Below are 21,040 nucleotides of genomic sequence, written 5' to 3' on the forward strand. Positions count from 1 at the left end.
TCTCCTGCAACGCCGTTCTTCTACCTCCTTTGTTTGTAGATGAGTTATTTCATTTGGAAGGTTAACTCCGGCCTTCTCAAAACAAAATAAATTAATCCCTGCCCCCTTCCTCCCGCAACCACACCCCCCCCCCAACTTAACCGAAGGGGTCTCCCAGCTGCCGAAAGGTTTGGAAGAGTCAACAGAGTTCATTTTAAATATAACTCTTGAAAATGTTTTACGTACGAAGCAGTCACGAAGAGGCGTTTCAAGCTTTCTATTGAATCTGCCTCACTTCCCACACTGTGTTATGACTGCGAAGGCAAGGCAGAATGTGATGAACGAATGTGAGAGTCCAGTAGATCGATCACACATTATTCGTCCAGTCGTCTACAAACTCCATTCAAATTCTTCCAATTTGGAGAAAACGTTGAAATTCGCAGAATCCAAATCTAGGGTCAGTAAGGGAGACTACAAAACTGTTAACAATCGCACGATAGTTTGCCTGAGACGTATTCTTGAATTTAAAAAAAACTTTATTTTGTTTGTCGGGAGGCTGCAGCGGTTCAAAGCACGTACAAACTCTTCATTCCCAGCTGACTTTCCTGGGAAACCTACTGGCGATTTTCAGGTTTAATTCAACATCTTCAGCGGGCTCCGAATCTCGGGCGCACTGCATTCAACACAGCCCGTTCAAACGGGCCAGCCGTGCCTCCAAACTGACCGCTTCGCAGAATTTTCCTAAAGTCCTCGTCCGTTAGCTTCTGCGGGACGCCAGCTCGCCACCACCTTTCTAACTTCTTCTGTACAGAGCCGGCGGTTAGTTGGAAATTTATCAAAAACACCTTCCCGGACTCCCGATTTCAAATGCACCCCTGCCCCAAAATCCTTCAACCAAGAACCTAGAATTACAACAGAGAGGAAGGGTTCGCCGAAATATTCAGCTTCAAGGAGCACTTCGAGAAAACAAAACTAATTGAACCGGAGATGTGCTATTCAGCCCGAAAGTCCTGTGTGCAGAAATATTTTCCCAACAAACTAAACCATTAATATCACTCTGGGAATCGACAACGGTCAAAACCAAACTCTGATTTTCTCTAAAACAAGTTTAAGCTAAACGGGAATTTCAATGTTCAACAGGCATTTGTGTATCACGGAAAATAAAGCAAGTTTTTCGTACCTCAGTAACCTAATAGGGCAGGGAGGGATGGGAAGCTCTTATAGGCAACTACCAAGTCAATTAAATGCATTAGAATCTGTGCAGCCTCATCCCCTTCTAAATTTCACACGTTGACAGTTGTGTTAGTCTATCTTTAGACAATATACAGTAGGAAGACAAAACAACACAAAAGGAGCGAGTCGGTAGTGAGAGATGTTAGAGGCGTGCATACTAACGAGGTACAAAGTCGGTATCGGCGTTATTCAGCCATTCTCAAAGAGACTTGTGCATCCCGAGATTGAGGGAGAGGTATGGAGGCGTTTTTTTTTGTCGTGGTTGTCAGTTGGTGCCATTGTCATTCCGTGTTCTACACGCTGTATTCCATATGTGCAGCTGGGCTCAGCAAGTGGAGAAAGGCAACCTCACAAAACCCAAATTGTGTCGAGCTTTCAAAACCAGCATTGTTGTCTCTGAAAGGAAGACAAATTAAAAATTCGTGCTATATCTATTCTGGAACTCCTCTTTCACTGATAAACAGGGATCCTTTCTCCACCCCCTCCTATATAGAGACCACAATGTGTCGCATTAATTCAGAGGAAAGAGAAGTGCAAACATGTTTTAACTGTTTCTGTTACTATGTAGTTACAGAATGCATCCCCCTTCACCCCAAACCAATTAGTTTCTTTATAATTTGGCAAACAATTTAACCCAATTGTTCCCCAGTACAAATGCTGTCGTCTTTCTTTAATCGAATGAGATCTAAAACAAATCTAGTATTATCGCCCATACAAGTGTGAATATTTTGTGCACGAGATTGTTAATTGAAGATCAATTGACCCAGTCGCTCCTTATTAGTCACGTTCTATTTGGGTCTAAAACTATAGTGCACCCCCACCGGCCTTGCAATGTCATTTCAATTCTCGCAATCCCAGTGTTTCAAATTAAGGAAATAAAAACACACGTCGTTTAATGTAGAGAGAGATTTGTTACCAATTTGTAAAAGCTGCGCTCGGATTCACTGAGCAATGTCTGTGCGGAGATGTCTGTTGCACTGGTAGTTGACAATAGGCTGTTTTGTGCGTGCGTTTACGGACACTGGTGTCTGAGTTGACTTTCGAAATGGACAATGCAAGTATTGTGCCCCGTAGTTCCAGTTCACGTTACCTAGGATAAAGATAACGCAACTTTCAGAACGGAGTTCTCTTAAAAAAAACTCAAAAAACCAGTTCTCATTCAAATCCAATTCAAATTTACAGGCAACTATATAGCGGTCAAAAATATTTTTATAAAAATGATTATTGTCTGTTAAAACGACGCAAAATCTCACATTTTGTTCATGGTTCTGCACATTGAACAATATTTTCTTTCCTGTTAGTTTGAAGAGTTTGTATTATGTTACAAGCTATCGTTCTTTAAATAAACCTGTTCCTGCAATTCTAATAATTTTTAACTCTACATTATTAAGACAAAATTAAGATGCAGACACGTTTGTCCTGTGTACTTTAGGAGTTGGCTGGAGGCAAATAATAAATTATATGGAATACATGCTCTCCTCATGAAAAGTTGGGTCTTTCTATTGGCAAGTTATACGCAATATTAACAGTTGCGTGAAAGATTTAGTACAAAATATACTCAGTAATAGAGGAAGAGAAAGGTAAAGATTATTTTTGTTTTGAAAGGGCATGGACGATACAGTTTGTAATTAAGACTTTCAAAGATAGTTTTCTTTTCCGGTAGTGGTCGCTTTACGTTTTCGCGTATAGCGATCGAGACGACGATATATTAGGTAAAAGGCTTCTGGCAAGAAAACATGAAGAATGTAAATATAAAATATTAAGTATTTACATTTAATTGCCAGACGTGTTTTTCAAACTCACATTTGTCTGACTTGCAAGTGCTTGATTATTGTAAAACAAATAGAATATTTACACAGCATAATAACTGGGGCATGGACTTTATTCTGTTGTTACATTTATTAAGGTGAATTATCATATAATTGCCTAAGTACCGAAGGTAAACAAAAGGGTGATTGCATTTGATTCGTTTTACAGTCAATCTCTGCAAAGGCCAACGTTTTAAGGGAAATCTTGCCCATTAAGAGGTTAGGAGCCGTCAAGATTGAGTTATCAAAGGTTCCCGTTGGAACAGCCTTATTCAGCACTGTACAGTGTTGTTCAACACCTAGCGATATGAGAGGTAGTACTGATGTCGGTGTGAATCTGATCTTTCCTTTCATTCATTCATTCAATATTTTACTTAGCTGGAAGTTGGAGAAGTGTATCCAACACTCTTACATAACAAAGATCCTTTCAAGTGGAGAGAAACAATCTTCTTTTATTACCTGTCATAAGCTCACAATTAGACTCAGCTTTCGTTTTTCATTGCTTGTTCTATTAACAAGGAAGTTAAGCTTCATCATCATTGTGCGTTCAAGAGCCGTTTAAATATATTTTAACAAACGCAATAAGTGACTTCACCACGAGAGGCCGCTGGTACATTTCATTTGCTCTCCTGTTACAGGAAGGGGCATTGCCTGTTGTCTATTTTGGGGTATTCAATATTGCTATTAATTTAAACGTAATAGCGTTTTAAAGCAACCTCTGCACAACTGAATAATGTTCGGAATTTTCGGGTTATTTTTGAGTTTATTCCTTGAAGCCGAAGGTCAACAGCTCTGTTCATTTATTTGCACAGTTTCTTAAAAAGTTTACGTCATTCATTTCCGCCACTTACAGCATGGAGAGAAATTGAGCTTTATTGTAGAAATGTGATGCCAGATGTGAAAGCGAAGGCTCGGAGATTGAAATGTGCTGATCAAGCAGCAATCAAAGTGTGAATGCTATAATTGGAAAATGTTCCAGATAAAGTTGCAACCTGTTTGCACTTTCAAAGGTTCCATTTTCTCCCTAATCAGGCTTCAGGAATTGCCCTGTTGAAGGCTCGTTTTGGCAGATCTGAGCTGGCAAAGCAGATGTCTGTTACATCGCAATCTCGTTTACTCAGCTGTTAAATAAAGCTATTCCACTACCATTACCTAATTATACACAATTATACAAATTAATATACAAAGTGCGCCTCTTGTCAGTTACTTAGGCCTTTTTCTAATGGTGTGTGATACTGTAGCACATCACTATTAATTATTTTTTCAAATTAATTTACAAAGTCATAAGGCGCCGTGCGTAATAGATAAATAGGCATAAACAAAATAGTGGACTGATACTGTACCTTTTGATTCTCCATTCTGCAACTTCAAAGTAAATGCTCCGAAGTTTTAAACCGTGTTTAAATGTGAAGGTCTGCCGACCCATTCGTTAGTTGCGCTGCTACCGAGCTTTGTAAGAACTGACAGTCTTACGGTCCTTGTCGCAGAACTAGCAGATGGTCCAGCTGAATTAAAACTGCATATTTAAAATGTTGTGGCGCAGTTTCTTAATGATCAAAATAACAGCTATAATTTTGTGAAACTTTGATTTTTTTAGCTCTGATACTTTCTGCAGAGTTTTCAAGGCAACTGCTGGCTTTTCTGGGTTTTTGATCGTCCATTTCTTGCAGAATTTGGTGACCTCGGCCCTTTCCACAGGATTCGCCACATCTCGTCACTAGAGTCGGGAATCCAAATTTCCTCTCGGGCGCTTCTCAAGTGAGCCGCGAGGTGGCGTCCGTGTATTGCTTTACAGAGAGAAAGAAAGGCTTGCACATTTGTTACTGAAACATCTCTGGGTTTTACAACCTCCAATGATTAGATTGAAATTAACCAACGTATGACCATTAAAACCATTGAAATATCTGCCTCTCGACACTCTCAAGTATGTGTGAATTGCGGCTTTTCACAAGATCGCTGCTTTGCATTACAGCATTTATGAAGAGTGCAAGTGAAAAGCGACCTGGCTGTAAATACCCTAATACTAATGTCGCTTTGAGACTATTCTCTGCATGCTTCTATTTCCAATTTCCATTATTATCATGAACCATTTCAGCTGCTCAAAATGGCTTAATGAAACCGTAGTAGCAATTTGAAGATTAGTGGAGATTAATTACGGTTTTAGTCAAATAAAATAATTGTTCTGCCTGTTCTAAGTGCGGCATGTAGACAGCGCATTAGACATGTCAGATTAAATATCCAAAACTGCTTGGGCTTGACTCGTTGTATAGGGAAGAAGAATTTAAAGGATGAACAGTTCTGGAATTAAAGGCTGTAGCGGTCCATTTCAACCAAAGGGGGCAATCGTGCTATGCATTTCGGGCCAGTCAGTTCCCGGAAGTTTTCTCGACCTGATAATATGTGGTTCTCTCGTGTTCCATAATGTGGCTGAACAGGGTTACATGTGGAAAGGCGGCTGTGTCAGAACTACCGCTGACTTGCTGCGAGCTCTTATTTGGTCACTGTCCGCCTTTCGTAATGGTTTTCAATTCCGTATCCAGAAAGCCCCATGTTTTTTTATCGTGCAAGTGAACGATCTAGCGCTTATGCATCAATCTTCGGAGCTTCGTTACACTTTAATATTGTAACAGGCCAGTTACACTTTTCTGTAGCTCAGTAGCAACACAGGACTTAGAACAGGTTTTCCCAAAAGTGGGGGGGTCGAGCACCAAGGCAGAAGTCCATGACTGAATGTTAACCTGTATTCACATTCAGATCCCCACATATACAAGACCCAATCCAATTCGCCCGAGAAAATATCCTTCTCACTGCCACACCCACCCTGCCTTGCAATTCTCCTTCATGGTTTGCAACAATGTTACAGGCTCAAATGGGGGTCATAGTGGGAAATAAAATAGGGAAGCATAGACTGAAGAGCAAGAGCAAGATCAGGCCCATCAGTTCTTAGGTCCGCTTTGCCATTCGTTAACTAAATGGTTGATCTGGCCGTGCCATCAACCACGCTCTTGTCTGTCCCCAGCCAAAAAAATAACCTTGAACCTGGTCTATGGTATTCACTTTTGTATTCATCAGCCCGAACCTCTTCTGCAATGTTCATCATTTGATTTCCCCAAATCCAGACAAGGAGCATGGAGCAAGCTTGAATTTTGTTTATAAATGTGCTACAAATGAGTTCAACAAAATATTGGGTTGCTCTCCATTGGAGGATGTCCTAAAGTACCTCGAGGTTGTTGAAATATTTACACATATTGGTAACCTGCTGAAACATTTGCTAATGAAAAGGCTTAAACCACATAACTGTTGTGTCTTTTTTTAAAATCAATTCATTGATGGGATAGGGACTACTGGCTAGCCAGCATTTATAACCCATCCCAGAGGGCAGCTTAGAGTCAACCACATTGCTATGGGCCGAGGTCACATGTAATCCAAACCAGGTAAGGATGGCAGTTCACTAAAGGACACTAGCGAACGAGATTGTTTTTTTATTGACAATGGTTTCATTGACATCATTAGACTGTTAATTACAGATTTTTATTTAATTCAAATTCCACCATCTGTCATGGCTGGATTCAAACCCAGGTGCCCAGAATATTACCTGGGTTTTTGCAATAACAGTCCAGTGATAATACCAGGAGGCCTGGTGAAAATCCACCCAGAGACTCTAAGAGTGCAACTGATTTGTGAAATCAATTAATTCAGATCTTCACGCAGGTCAAGATGCCATCACCAAGATTATTTTGAATGAAAACCCAAACAATTGTTGAAAAGAATTTTATTTCTCAAATTTTATCTCCTTTAGTTTCTGTTTCAACCTGCTATCTAAAATGCAACTGCATTAATTTAGATATTTGTCATTAAACAGTAAAGTTACCTTTGGACATATGTTTGAATCCTATGTATTGTGCAACATGGAATGTTTGGAATTACTGTACTGCATATTACCTTAATTTAACAACAAAAAACTGGGGTCCTGGTCAAGTTACTCTCCAGTCAAAACCAACTGAAACAAGTCGACTGTGCATTGATCTCTTTGCTGTTTGTGGGATGCTGCTGTTTGCAAATTTGTTAATGTAATTCCCTACATTATCCTCCACTTCAAGAGTGATCAAATGGCTATAATTGAGACATCCTCAGGATGTGAAAGGTGCTAAATAATTATAAAACTGTTCTTTCTTCATTTAACCCCTGTAAAATATTCTGGATATGTTGTGTCCTTAAATGATGAATAGAAAAATCCAATCTGTCAAAATATAATGCTTGCTGAAAAATCATTTAAATTGTGCTCAATAGTGAGATGCTTTCTTAGTGCATTGAACAAGGGGAAAAAAGGTTTCAAAATGATCCCTTTCACTTCTGTTTAACAAAGAATATGGCACTTCATTGTTACCCACACATTCACAGACCTTCAACAAATGAAGCTGTTAAACTGCAATTAATGCTTTGACCTCGAAAGTTAATCAGCATGACGTACCTTCTAGCTTTTATTTTCAACATGAAAACTGTAGTGTTTTCCTTTGGCAGCTAGTCAAATAAATCCAAATATCTTGCTCAGCCTAATCAAATGGTACAGCAGCATTGTGCACACAAGTGGGAGCTGGGCATTCATAGCCTTGCGTCATGAGAGCCCTGACAACAACAAAAATAGACCTATAAGGCTTGGTGAGCGGACAGAGGAGATTTATCCAGTTACAAGGGGCTACAGTTCCATGGAGAAGTTGGAGAAGCTCGGGTAGTACTCCTCACATCCCAGAGAGCAAAGCAGTCAGCTGAGATGCTCTAATTTATGAAGCTGAAATTGTCTCCAGGCAACAGCTTTCACAGATTGAAGGTATTGGTAAAGAACCAAAAAGCAACATTGTTCTGATTTGGAAATCAGTGTCTGAAATAGCAATGGAAGCAGATTCAAAAGAAACTTTCAAAAGATAGATGGATATCCTCCTGAAAGGGAAAATTAAAATAAAAACAGATGAATGGTGCTAATTAAACAACTCTTTTAAAATTCTGGCACAGGCATGATGGACCAAATAGCCTTCCATCTCCTATTCAAGAATCTTGACACCATCCAACACAAAGCAGCCCATTTGTTTGGTCCCCCATCCACAACCTTTGACATTCACAATGGCAGCAGAGTGTCGTGTGTAAAAGATGCACTGCAGTTATTCACCAATCCTTGGATCTTCCAAATCCACAATCTCTACCACCTAGAAGAACAAGGGTACAAATGCATGAGAATATTGTGACCTACATGTTCCCCTGAAAGTCACACACTGAGTAAAGTTTCAATCAAATTGCCATTCGTCCATTGTCACGGGGTCAAATCCTCAAACCTCTTTCCGAACAGCAGTATAGATGTAATTAATTTCCAGTATCACATCAGTTCAAGAAGGTTACTCACCCCCACCAGCTCCAGCGCAATTAGGAATCAACAACAGCAATGATCCAAGCTGTTGCTCTTAGTGGACAAGTCAGACCCTAGACTGAAATCTGGCTTGATTGATCCTATTTTGCTTTTTTTTTAAATAAGGTGATCTTTCACTGGTCATTCACTATGGTGCAGATTGGATTTTACCAATAAAACAGAAGCTCATGAGGCAAAATAAATGGACGTAAAGTCAAATAAACTATTTACAAATAACATAAGATTTAAAACACACAGTAAAATGTAACCCTATCTAAAACAGCACCGTACAATACTCAAGCACCAGAGAGAGAAATCCTTTCTTTATCCCATCTATAGACTTGACTTAATTGTTCCTTAAAATTTTCAGGCAAGAGAGTTTGATTGCCTCTTTGAGTATTCAAAAAATATAGATATTCTCAGCTTTGAAAATTCATGGCTCAAACCAAACACTTCTGATCTGAAACTTTTAAATGAACACCACCTTCACTGAGGTAACTTTCTCCTAACTGATTTGCATGAACTCCTTTCTCTGTCAGGGACTGTGTCATTCATTTAACTCCAGCCAGGATGTCTACACACTGAAACCAAAAGCTGTCCAAGCTATAATAAGCAAAAGGCATTCCTGATTTTTTCTAACCTGAAAGTAACCTAATGCTCCTCAATGCTATTTCAGTCCACTTGTAAAACTAACAAAGCAAAGAAATTCCAATTAACATCTCAGGAATTCCCACTTTTCAAATACTGATCTGAAAAATATCATGGCTCGAGAACAATTAACAAGTTAATTGAATACACAGACCAAAACCCACATGCCACCTTGTTAAGAATCCAAACTACAAGATAAGTTATATTACAATATATATAAAGCACACAGCTTACATCATACAATAAATCTGGACCTAACCAGTGACACCACATTCTCTTGAGCAGATTTTAAAAAACATGGACACATGAAGAAAGGTATTCAAATACTTTGGGCCACATAATTCACTGTTTGAAAAAGACAAGAAAAGTAGTTGCTCTTTAGTTCATAATTTGCCCACTGCTAATGAAATGTACAAAGATGGAGTATCAAAAAGATCAATTTCAGAAAATACAAGGCCTGAACTATCTTTTAAATTGATTATTTGAAGATTGTCCTGTAGCCAGTCAGCTAACCAGCTAATATTAATGCTCAACATTTCAATAATCGCAGCATTCGGCAACTTATGTTCAAAATGAATCAACCTTGACCTTGAAAGACATGTTTTCACAGTTTAATATGGAAAGCTTATTCATGAACTCTTCTGGAGGAAAAAAAATGTAGTTTCAGATGAGGATGGTAAGACCCCGAATATACAAAAGGGCACAAATGATGAAGCTCAATGACTCAACAATTATAGTAAGAGATCTAACAGGTAAGGCAAAAGTATCACAGAAAGGCAACAACATGGGGCATTTTTGGATATGAAGAAAATGTAATCATTGTTAAAAATATCAATCCCATATAGAATCATGTTAAAGTAATATGTAAGTATTACGTCTGTTTAAAGTTAAGAAGAATATTAATTGTCTGAGTACATACATTACAAGAAGCACCTGCAAAACTGTGGGCTTGGAAGGAGCTGTAGGACTGAGTAGTCAAAAAACTCTATCTAACGAGGGAAAACACCTTGGTTGTCTGTCTCACTGATTAGCCTAGATCCAGTCTGACAGTGGTGTTATTCTCACTATGCTAAGCAGACCTGCAGAAGGCAAGGTTAATCCATAGACAGAAATGTCAATGAGTCAGATCAGCAGGTGTTATTTCCCATTTTTGTTATTGTTTGAGATGGGCTTATTTAAAATCTATCCATCAAATCACTGAGGTTCTTAAATGTTAATTATTAGGAATCATATTGATTAAGGAAACTGTGCACATAATAGTGACTTCATTAAGCAAATCCAAACAGTACCTGCATCAAAAATTTAGCTGGTTTAGCTGAGAACTAAATGTGACGCAATTCTAAGCTAATTTTCTTAGACCATTGCCAATTTAAATATTCCTAACAAAAGGACAATTTTATACATACCTTTTACACTCTTAATATAATAATGTACAAAATTCTGAATTATATTATTATTAAAAATTTATCTGTTTTAAATTCTCTCATCAATAGCCTTCCTTAGTGAAAACATTCATTTTTCTGGTGCAACCCCCCCCCAACTTTGTTCACCTAGCATTAGTTTTATTCTTGTGCAGACGACTGTTATTCCAGTAAGTGAAAGTTTCATGATATGCCTGTTTTTGTCCTGGTAGCATTCCATGCCAGATATTGTTATGCTCCTACAGAAATTCCAATTTAAATGACATGTACCCTGATGCTTTTCTTTGCAGAACTATTTTGCAGAATTATTAGATAATGCACTGACGTGTCTTTAAGTCAGCCTCTTACTACTTGATTCTGAAACTGGCCATTTTTTGCAAGGTCAGCATTGGCTCAGGGCCCCATTCATACTTTATATTGACTTTGAGAGAGGTATTTCTGTTGGCCAAAGGAGCAGTGGACACTAATATTAGGTGGTTAGCAAGCAAACAAATGGCGACACAATGAACAACATTTTTGTGCAGGAAGTGGGTAAAACTAAAATACATTGCCTGAGCTTTTGACAGAAGCAAATTTTATCATGACCCTCAAAAAGGAATTGGACAAGCCCTGAAAAAATAAACATATGTAGGCCTTTTGAGGTAAGTAGTGGAACTAAGTGAGTTCCTCTTGCAGAGAGTTGGCATGGGCATGATGGGCTGAATGTCCTCTTTCCATGCTGTAACCATTCAATGGTTCTATTCTATGACTTAAACTTCCTTGTTTCATAAGCAGATGAAAATGTTAAATATAAAAACAAATTAATCACAATAACGTGAGAAGTGCCTGATTTACTTCCAAGGTGATTAAATACAAAACTGGTGAATAACAAGACAAAGTAGACAACTTTCTACAAAACAGGATATAATCTGGTGAGTTGGGACTGGAAAGATTAAAGTAAAATGTATTATATTGACCTTAATTGCAACCCTCAGGTTAAACCACCACTGGTGGGACAGGTCATATTCAGGGACAGTAATGATGGTGTCTGGTACATTGTCTGTAAGGTATGATGCTGTGAACATGATTGTGTCAGGCTGGTGCTTGACTAGTCTGTGAGACAGCTCTCCCAATTTTTGCCCTAGACGCAGGCATTAGTAAAGAGGATTTTGCAGGTTGGGCTTGGAAGGCTATTTCAACGAAGAATTGAGAGTCAACCACATTGCTGTGGGTCTGGAGTCACAGGTAGGCCAGACCAGGTGAGGATGGCAGATTTCCTTCCCTGACGGACATTAGTGAACCAGTTGGGATTTTCCAACAATCGACAATGGTTTCATGGTCATCAGTGGATTCTTAATTCTAGGCTTTTTTTACTTGAATTCAGATTACTTCGTCTGCTGTGGCAAAACTCAAACCCATGTCTTCAGAACATTAGCTGAGTTTCTGAATTAATAGTCTAGCAACAATACCACTAGGCCATTGCCTCCCCAAGAAATAAATAGGAAGGCTTGTATGTATAAAGTACCTGTTATGAACTCAGGCTGTTCCAACATGTTTTTCAGCTGATTAAATCAATTTGAAAGGAGTTCAATTTGGGATGGCACGGTGGTTCAGTGGTTAGCACTGCTGCCTCACAACACCAGAGATCCAGGTTTGACTTCAGCCTTGGGTGACTGTCTGTGTGGAGTTTGCACATTCTCCTTGTGTCTGTGTGGGTTTCCTCCAGGTGCTCCGGTTTCCTCCCACAATCCAAAGATGTGCAGGTTAGGTAGATTGGCCATGCCAAATTGCCCATATGTCCAGGGATGAGCATGCTAGGTGGATTAGCCATGGGAAATGTAAGGTTACAGGGATAGGGTAGGGTAGGGAGGGTGGGTACATGTGGCATGCTTTTCAAAGGGTCAATGTGGACTCAATGTGCCAAATGGGCCTGCTTCTACACTATATCTGACTTAGGCATTGTTGAGAGTTAAGTATTTGCCATGGCACTAGGAAAGACATCTTGCTTTAATTCAAAGGAGATCTTTTTATGTCCAACTGAGATGGCAGACCTAATTGAAGGTCTCAGCCAAAAGACAACAGGCATTTAGCCTTAGTAAATAAACAGGAGACTGGAAGGACACAGCAAACCAAGCAGCATCTGGAGGAAAGAAGCAGTCAACATTTCAGGTATAACCCTCCTTCAGGACTTGAGATGGTGGCAAAGACAAGAGCTGAGAAAGGTCACATGGCTGTAGTAGCAGGTCTGTTTCACAGTGTGATTGAAGAGCTGAAGGGCTGAAGAGGTCACAGCCACTTGGCAGTGAGAAAGGGACTCAGTGAGCTCACATTTGAGGGAGGCAGAGAACTTCTTCAAAGTGGACATCCGTTGAACAGACTTTGCAGGGGTAAAACTTGGTTAGAGACAAAAGAATTGCAGATGCTGTAATTCAAGGTAGACAGATTGGAGGCTGGAAGAACACAGCAAACCAGGTAGCATCTGGAGGAAAGGAACAGCCAGCGTTTCAGGTATAACCTTTCTTCAGGATTGTACCCTTAGTATTGTACCAACTTGTTAGCTCAGGTCTCTGGAGTGGGGCTTGAATGAAGGATCTTGTATGACTCCAAGCCTTACCAGAAACACTTTTATATCCTGAAGGAATATTAACCATTAGGTTGGGATGATGCAAACCTGTGCAGTTCTGTTCCATCATTAAGCAAGGACTTTAGCCCCTAAGGTTTCAGCAAGTCTTGCAAAATAAAATTCCAATAGTTAAGATCGGGGGTGTAATTTCCAACTTCATTCTCTGAGAGATAACCTGATGGAGTAGATCATCAAGCCATTGAAGCCCCCATTCATATTTGCATCATATTGGGATAAAGAATTGGTTTCCAAAATGCAAATCTTATCTGAAGTATCTGAGTCATTTGTTATTTTAGAATAAGGATACAAAACTAGAACATAAATGACCACATCCATTTTGAGTAAAGTTGTTCACAACATTCATTTTCCCACTGTGACTGGTATTTATCTAGCAAAGTAATAGAAAACCAAGAAACAAATCTTTGGCCCCACTTATTCATTCAATGCATATTATATTCAACAATTGAATGTTTTTTGCAGTGAGATGGAATGAGTCACATATCAAAACTTAAATCGACCACTCTATTAAGTCAGAAGCTCTTTGATATTCTAAAATAACAAATGACTCATGTGCTTAAGGCAATATTTGCACTTCCAAAGCCAATGTTCATTCTCAAAATAATGGAAAATGCATTGATGCTTGAATGGTTTGATGATCTTTTCTGTCACGTTATTCCCCAGATAGTGAAGTTGTAAACCATACCCCAATCTCTAACAAGTTGGTGGGTTGCTTATTTTAAAACTATATAAACTTCTGAAAATCCCACGAAGTGAAGTCCCTCCACAATGATGGAACTGTGCCATCGAAACCCGCATCAACTCAAAACTATTTTTTAAAATAGTTTTTCATGGTTTATGGACAGGACCAATATTTGTTGTCCATGTTTAATTGGTCTTGAGAAGTGGTGGTGGGACCCCTTCTTGAACCACCAGTGTTCAACCTTCCTGCAGTAGTTTGATACATCAGGTTAACTTATTTGGCCATTTCAGGCAGTGGTTGTCTAAACCTAATTGCTATGGATCTGGAGTTGCCTCGAGACAAAACCACTAAAGACCAGCAGATTTTATTTCTTCCAGCACAATCCAGTGACTCCTGCCATGTCCACGAAATATCAGCAAACTCTCCCAGGAAAGAAGGTAGGAATGTTTCCATAATGCCGGCCTGGATTTCTGGCTAACAGACATTTTTTCTCAATGAGCATACAAATTTGCCCATCAGGCAAATACAAGGGAAGGGAATTCCTGCTTCCATTCCTTATAATAACACTGGCATTGTAAGGAAAATGAGCGAATATTTTTCATTTGTTGGTTCCCATTAAATTTCCAACTCCAAGCTGCGTCCCAGCCTAATTTATAACCATTCCAGTTTAGTCTGGCAGAGCTTAGCAGAGTGTACCAGAAGTGTTTTAGACAGTTTTCACCCCAAAATCTTTAGCAGTGCAAGAAAATATTCTGAGCTGTTAATGGCAACATTACTCCAGAAGGCTCTGATGTAAATAATAATTTTCTTCTTCTTTGCTTATCTTAAAGTATAGAAGGATTGGACACGGGGTGTGTGGGAGCCCCTTACACTACATCACCTTTGTTCATAAAGAGTACATGGGTGCGCAATCTCTTAATGCGAGGAAGCTGTTACATTGGTGGCTAACCAGGAAACACTGCCACTTGCCACACATATATCAGAGGAATTTGCAATGATAATCACCCTGTTTGAGCACATTTTAACATGTTTTCTGGGGCCATCAAGGCCTGAGCTAGCACTTGAGCCTGGGGCTTGTGGCCCAGAGGGAAGGGCGTTAACCCAGCACAATGGAGCTCATTGTGGACAGGGGTACAGTCCGTGTCCTACAAACTTGAATATTCTGCTGGACTTTGACCAGCAACCTTTGAGAAAAAAGATAAGCCTGTTGATGCAGAGGCCTCTGGAGCTTCAGTAAACGGATACAATGCAGGTGCTCCAACAAATACTTTGTTATCACACTTTACGATGGAACACCCAGCAACATTGTCATGTAAACTTCATCTTGGTGAGCAGCAAAAGTAATACCAGACCGTAACGTATAAGTGAGCAATGGAGAATTGTGTCTGGCTATTTCCCAAATTTAAACCCCACTTATACTTCTGAGATAATGGGAACTGCAGATGCTGGAGAATTCCAAGATAATAAAATGTGAGGCTGGATGAACACAGTAGGCCAAGCAGCATCTCAGGAGCACAAAAGTTGACGTTTCGGGCCTAGACCCTTCATCAGAGAGGGGGATGGGGAGACGGAACTGTAATAAATAGGGAGAGAGGGGGAGGCGGACCGAAGATGGAGAGTAAAGAAGATAGGTGGAGAGAGTATAGGTGGGGAGGTAGGGAGGGGATAGGCCAGTCCAGGGAAGACGGACAGGTCAAGGAGGTGGGATGAGGTTAGTAGGTAGCTGGGGGTGCGGCTTGGGGTGGGAGGAAGGGATGGGTGAGAGGAAGAACCGGTTAGGGAGGCAGAGACAGGTTGGACTGGTTTTGGGATGCAGTGGGTGGGGGCGAAGAGCTGGGCTGGTTGTGTGGTGCAGTGGGGGGAGGGGACGAACTGGGCTGGTTTAGGGATGCAGTAGGGGAAGGGGAGATTTTGAAACTGGTGAAGTCCACATTGATACCATATGGCTGCAGGGTTCCCAGGTGGAATATGAGTTGCTGTTCCTGCAACCTTCGGGTGGCATCATTGTGGCAGTGCAGGAGGCCCATGATGGACATGTCATCTAGAGAATGGGAGGGGGAGTGGAAATGGTTTGCGACTGGGAGGTGCAGTTGTTTGTTGTGAACTGAGCGGAGGTGTTCTGCAAAGCTGTCCCCAAGCCTCCGCTTGTTTTCCCCAATGTAGAGGAAGCCGCACCGGGTACAGTGGATGCAGTATACCACATTGGCAGATGTGCAGGTGAACCTCTGCTTAATGTGGAATGTCATCTTGGGGCCTGGGATAGGGGTGAGGGAGGAGGTGTGGGGACAAGTGTAGCATTTCCTGCGGTTGCAGGGGAAGGTGCCGGGTGTGGTGGGGTTGGAGGGCAGTGTGGAGCGAACAAGGGAGTCACGGAGAGAGTGGTCTCTCCAGAAAGCAGACAGGGGTGGGGGTGGAAAAATGTCTTGGGTGGTGGGGTCGGATTGTAAATGGCGGAAGTGTCGGAGGATGATGCGTTGTATCCGGAGGTTGGTAGGGTGGTGTGTGAGAACGAGGGGGATCCTGTTAGGGCGGTTGTGGCGGGGGCGGGGTGTGAGGGATGTGTTGCGGGAAATACGGGAGACGCGGTCAAGGGCGTTCTCGATCACTGTGGGGGGAAAGTTGCGGTCCTTAAAGAACTTGGACATCTGGGATGTGCGGGAGTGGAATGTCTTATCGTGGGAGCAGATGCGGCGGAGGCGGAGGAAATGGGAATAGGGGATGGAATTTTTGCAGGAGGGTGGGTGGGAGGAGGTGTATTCTAGGTAGCTGTGGGAGTCGGTGGGCTTGAAATGGACATCAGTTACAAGCTGGTTGCCTGAGATGGAGACTGAGAGGTCCAGGAAGGTGATACTTCTATTTATTTTCTACTATTCTACCTGTACAAATTCTAATATAAACTGTATACTTAGTTTTAGGTTTTTCATGCTGCAGTGCTTACAGCCTGCATTTCCAATCTGCATGCATTCTCCAGTATTCATTACAAGATCTTTCTGAATTCATCTATGAATGTTTCTATGACGTAAACCTCAGAGTGGGGATCTGCATTGAATATTCCTCAATCTGACTTCCAACAATCAATCACATTGAAGAACTAATGGGCAAATTGATTGTGAATTCAGGGATCAAAGATCAGCAAACTGCGCTTTCTGAATTCATAATTGGTACTCTTGATCACTGAAGAACAACGTTGTAAAGTGGTTCTTTTGCTCTGTCCCAGAAGCTATGGAATCTACACTAAATTGTCACCATGGGCCAACAGATGGCACCCCTATTCTCTTATCTACATTTACCTCCATTTCCATTTTCTTGTTTAGTTATTTGTTATCTCTCCTCCAGTATTTGATAACTTGTTGATCTTGATTCTTCTGTTCGTATTCCTTCTGGTTCCATGATAAAAAGTCACATTGTTCACAATTCAATACAAATGCGTATTTATGAAAATAAAGTTACAAACATCAACACAGTTTAATGCAAAAATTAAGAAGTGCTAAAAATGCACAGCATTTTAGAAAAAGGCAATAAAATATTTCTGGTGCAGGCCAGGTATCAGAATCAGGCTCACCTTCCAACATATTATACATAGTTGTGAAGGTAGAAATATACTCTAGAGCTATCACAGGAAAATAATCATTAAAAAATTGCAACACCAATAACAGAAATCTAAATTTATGAAAGAGACAATGCCATTTGTTGACCAGCATCTAAAGAGAGATAAGGATTAATGTTTCATTAGAAAGGTTGCACCTCAAGTATTAGCCTGTCATTGAGGATATAGAATTACATCTGAAATAAAAACTATTTTCTCCTTTACATAAATTGATCAATCAGATTTGAATTTCCACTACTTGATACCAAACAGCGGAAAATAATTTTACAATCAGATGGGCAACAAAAGTAAAATGCCGCTTATTCTTAGTTATTGCCCTGTGTGATTCGTTATCACGCAATGACCTCCTGTATTATTGAGAGGAAATATTTAAGGGTGAATGCTGTGATGTGGAAACTGTAAGGATACAATATCAAGCTCTCTAGGCACCTACCAAGGTGTTCCAATGAAGAGTAAAATGGACTCAAAACATTAAGTGAGTTTTTCTTCTCACACAGGTGCTGTCAGAACTGCTGAGTTTCTCTAAAACTTATTGTTTTCGTTTCTGTTCTCATTATAATGGAATAACATCAGAAAATTATCTGACTTCAGCTTTAATTATTTATATATGGAAAGCTCCCAGTCCATATCAGTGCTGGTGCTAAGAGTTCACTGGGTGTGGGCAAATGTGGAGGGTTTGGGGACAATGGTTGTAATCATATAACTCCATATGCCTTGGGTACAGCCCCTTCAAGGTGTTTGACAAAGCAGGATGGTCAGCTTCCTATCAGACTCCCTATAGGCTGCAAAACAATTACATTAATTTTTCAACATTTTCAAAGGCAAAATCCAAGGTACAGCAGAATAACCAGTCATAAAGCAGTGTTTGCAAAGGTCACTGGGCCCAAAATATTAACTCTGATTTCACTCCACAGATGCTGCCAGACCTGCTGAGATCTTCTAGCAACTTCTGTTGTTGTTTCAGATTTCTAGCATCTGCAGTTCTTTTGCCTTTTCTCTGCAGGCTAATGGTTAAGCAACAGAGCACAGAAAGTGAACAGTTTGATATTTCGCATGGGAAGGAGTCCAAAGAAGATCACACTCATTTGTTACACAGACCTCTGGGTGACGTTCCCTAATTTGTTGCAATTCCAAATGAAATAACCCAAATCAGTAACCTTCTGGGTGAGTTAAGATGAATTGGCTCCTCCTTTATCTTCACCCTTCCCCTTGGTTGGTCATAACAATTTTAGAAGGTTCCCTTCCCTCGCGGATACCCTTCTGCCAGACGCAAAAGAAGACATGATTCAGGAGGAGCTAATGTAACAAGGGTTTCTTGAATTAACAAAAGAGTGAGCTGAACATTTACTGACTGCAAGAAGAGTTCACAACACAGTATCCATACACAGAGATTAGGAATGAAACACGAGATTCATAAAGATAAAAGTTGGAATAAATGTGCAGATCAGCCTCAGAGTCATTCACAAAGAGTAGATAGTAGAACATTACAGCCATTACATTGGGTAGTGTCGCTGGCATTTGTGTTGATAACTGAGTGGTCAATTTTGAGATTCTTGACTTTGCAGATTATTTGAAATACTTTTACCCTTATTTCTTTTAATATTGGCTGACTGGCAACTCTTAGAGTGAGTGAGTTCATTTTTCCTTTTGTTATCCACGGTGAGGAAGGATCACCGGGCCCGAAATGTTAACTCTGTTTTCTCCTCCGCAGATGCTGCCAGACCTCTGAGCTTTTCCAGCAACTTTGATTTTACTCTGAATTAACATCTGTGTTATCTTATTGGCTAAAATAGCTCTCTTTTAAAATCACAAATTGGAATTAAATGTATAATATGTCCATAAGTACTTTAGTGTCCTGATCCATCATCATTACACTTCCTCTACATGATCTTTGAAGTTTAATTCACTCTCATTCCATTCTAAAAATCAGAAATAAAAACTAGTAGACACACGCTGGCAAACGCTCATTCCTCAACTTTTGTTCAATTATATTTCTTCAGGTCTAATTTGGTCTTCCAAGTTCTAGACAGGACATCCAAAATCATGTTTGATTTCTTGTCAATGTTAGTATATGGTTGAAAGAAAAGACTCTTATGGAATAACAGTTGTCATACCTCAATGGATTAGCACACTGGAAAACATACCCCATTATTTCTGGAGTCACTATGAAAGCTAAATATTTCTTTAAAATATGAAAAGATTCTCCAGTTTACCTGACCTTCAGATAGACATTTTCTCATTAATTTGTTCAGAGATGGTCACCTTTCTACTCAATGATAGGGACACTACCATGGCACCACAAGAATCCCCACAATCTTCAGTTAAAGATTGAGAGATAATATGGACCAAGTTTCTGTATTATTATTTATTCACTGTTTATTTCAAATCATGAGTGTATAACTGTAAGCAAGCAATTATGAACTTTTGGCATATAATTTACCAATTAAACCTTGAATCACTTTTTAAACTTGCCTAACCTATAAACACAGAACACAAACAGAGGGGAGAAAGAAGGATAGGCATTTGGAAGGAGGGGAAAACAGGGAAAGTGGTTCAGCAGTCTCTGTTCACAGAAGTTGGTAAGAACTGCCAATGCTGGAGTCGGAGATAACACAGTGTGGAACTGAAGAGCACAGCAGCCCAGGCAGCATCAGAGGAGCAGGAAAGTTGACATTTCAGGTTGGGGCCCTTCTTCAGAATTCAATTTTCCTGCACCTCTGATGCTGCTTGGCCTGCTGTGTTCCTCAAGATCCACACTGGATTGTCTTCATTCGCAGAATCTGCTTATGTGTTTCTTGAGCCGATGAGAATGTTGCTTCTCAATTTTCCTTCTGAAAACCAAAACCTTCTGGCTCAGAAGTAGGAATGCTACCACTGGAACTCAAAAGAGCCTTAATGTTGAATAGATGCCTGAGCAAAATAAATGAAGTCCAGTTGAAAACCAGGAGCATTTTCCTGGATTGTCACCCTGAAAAAAGGTAATGAGAGAAAATGGAAGGAAAACCAGGAATAGAGAGAATCCCTTTCTTTATCCACGTTGGTACTTGATGAAAACCATTGATGTTGTTCCTGGATAGGAGTAAGCTAACTAAGAGACTGACTGGTAAAAATGAATTTAATATCCAAGGGATCAGGACAAATTAAGTGGTTGTGTTAAAAATAAAATGCAGGTGGTAATGCAGATAACCCTAGGATGAAGCTCAGTGGTACATGAATCACTAACATAATAATAGGACAATCAGAATCCAAGATGGATTGAATTTGATTGTTGAAGATTCACAGGAAACATACAATACGAAGATCCTGACAAGGGTAGCCAAAAATACAAAACATTAACTCAAGGGTGATTTGATTGTGAAACAGGAGATTTTAACCAGCTCTCAGACATTTGCAACAATAGCATAGATGCTGTGCTGCTGTGAATCAATGATGAATGTATGGGGAAAACATCAAGAAGACTATATGTAGAATAAGCCCAAGTGTGTTCAAGGAGACAAGAGTACATTATCTAACATTTTGTATCGAGGTGGCACTGCTGCTGTGTGTGGTCCTCATTAAGGGTTCAAGAATTATGTCGTTGAGGCAAGATTCACTCCATTTTCCATAGTTTCCACCTGAAAAGCAACAACATTATGGCATAGCAC

The 21,040-nt window shown here is 40.1% G+C and overlaps 1 long non-coding RNA gene across 1 annotated transcript; it reads right to left on the reverse strand.

Moving 5' to 3' along the window:
• Positions 1–132: 132 nt before the first annotated feature.
• On the reverse strand, positions 133–4,787 carry LOC125454626 (uncharacterized). The gene is made up of 3 exons (XR_007248060.2): positions 4,364–4,787; positions 2,129–2,302; positions 133–1,608 (listed from the first exon to the last, which is right to left on the reverse strand). It is a non-coding gene; the product is annotated as an uncharacterized LOC125454626 (long non-coding RNA).
• Positions 4,788–21,040: the final 16,253 nt, after the last annotated feature.

Source organism: Stegostoma tigrinum, chromosome 9 (assembly GCF_030684315.1).
Source record: "Stegostoma tigrinum isolate sSteTig4 chromosome 9, sSteTig4.hap1, whole genome shotgun sequence".
Taxonomy (NCBI): domain Eukaryota; kingdom Metazoa; phylum Chordata; class Chondrichthyes; order Orectolobiformes; family Stegostomatidae; genus Stegostoma; species Stegostoma tigrinum.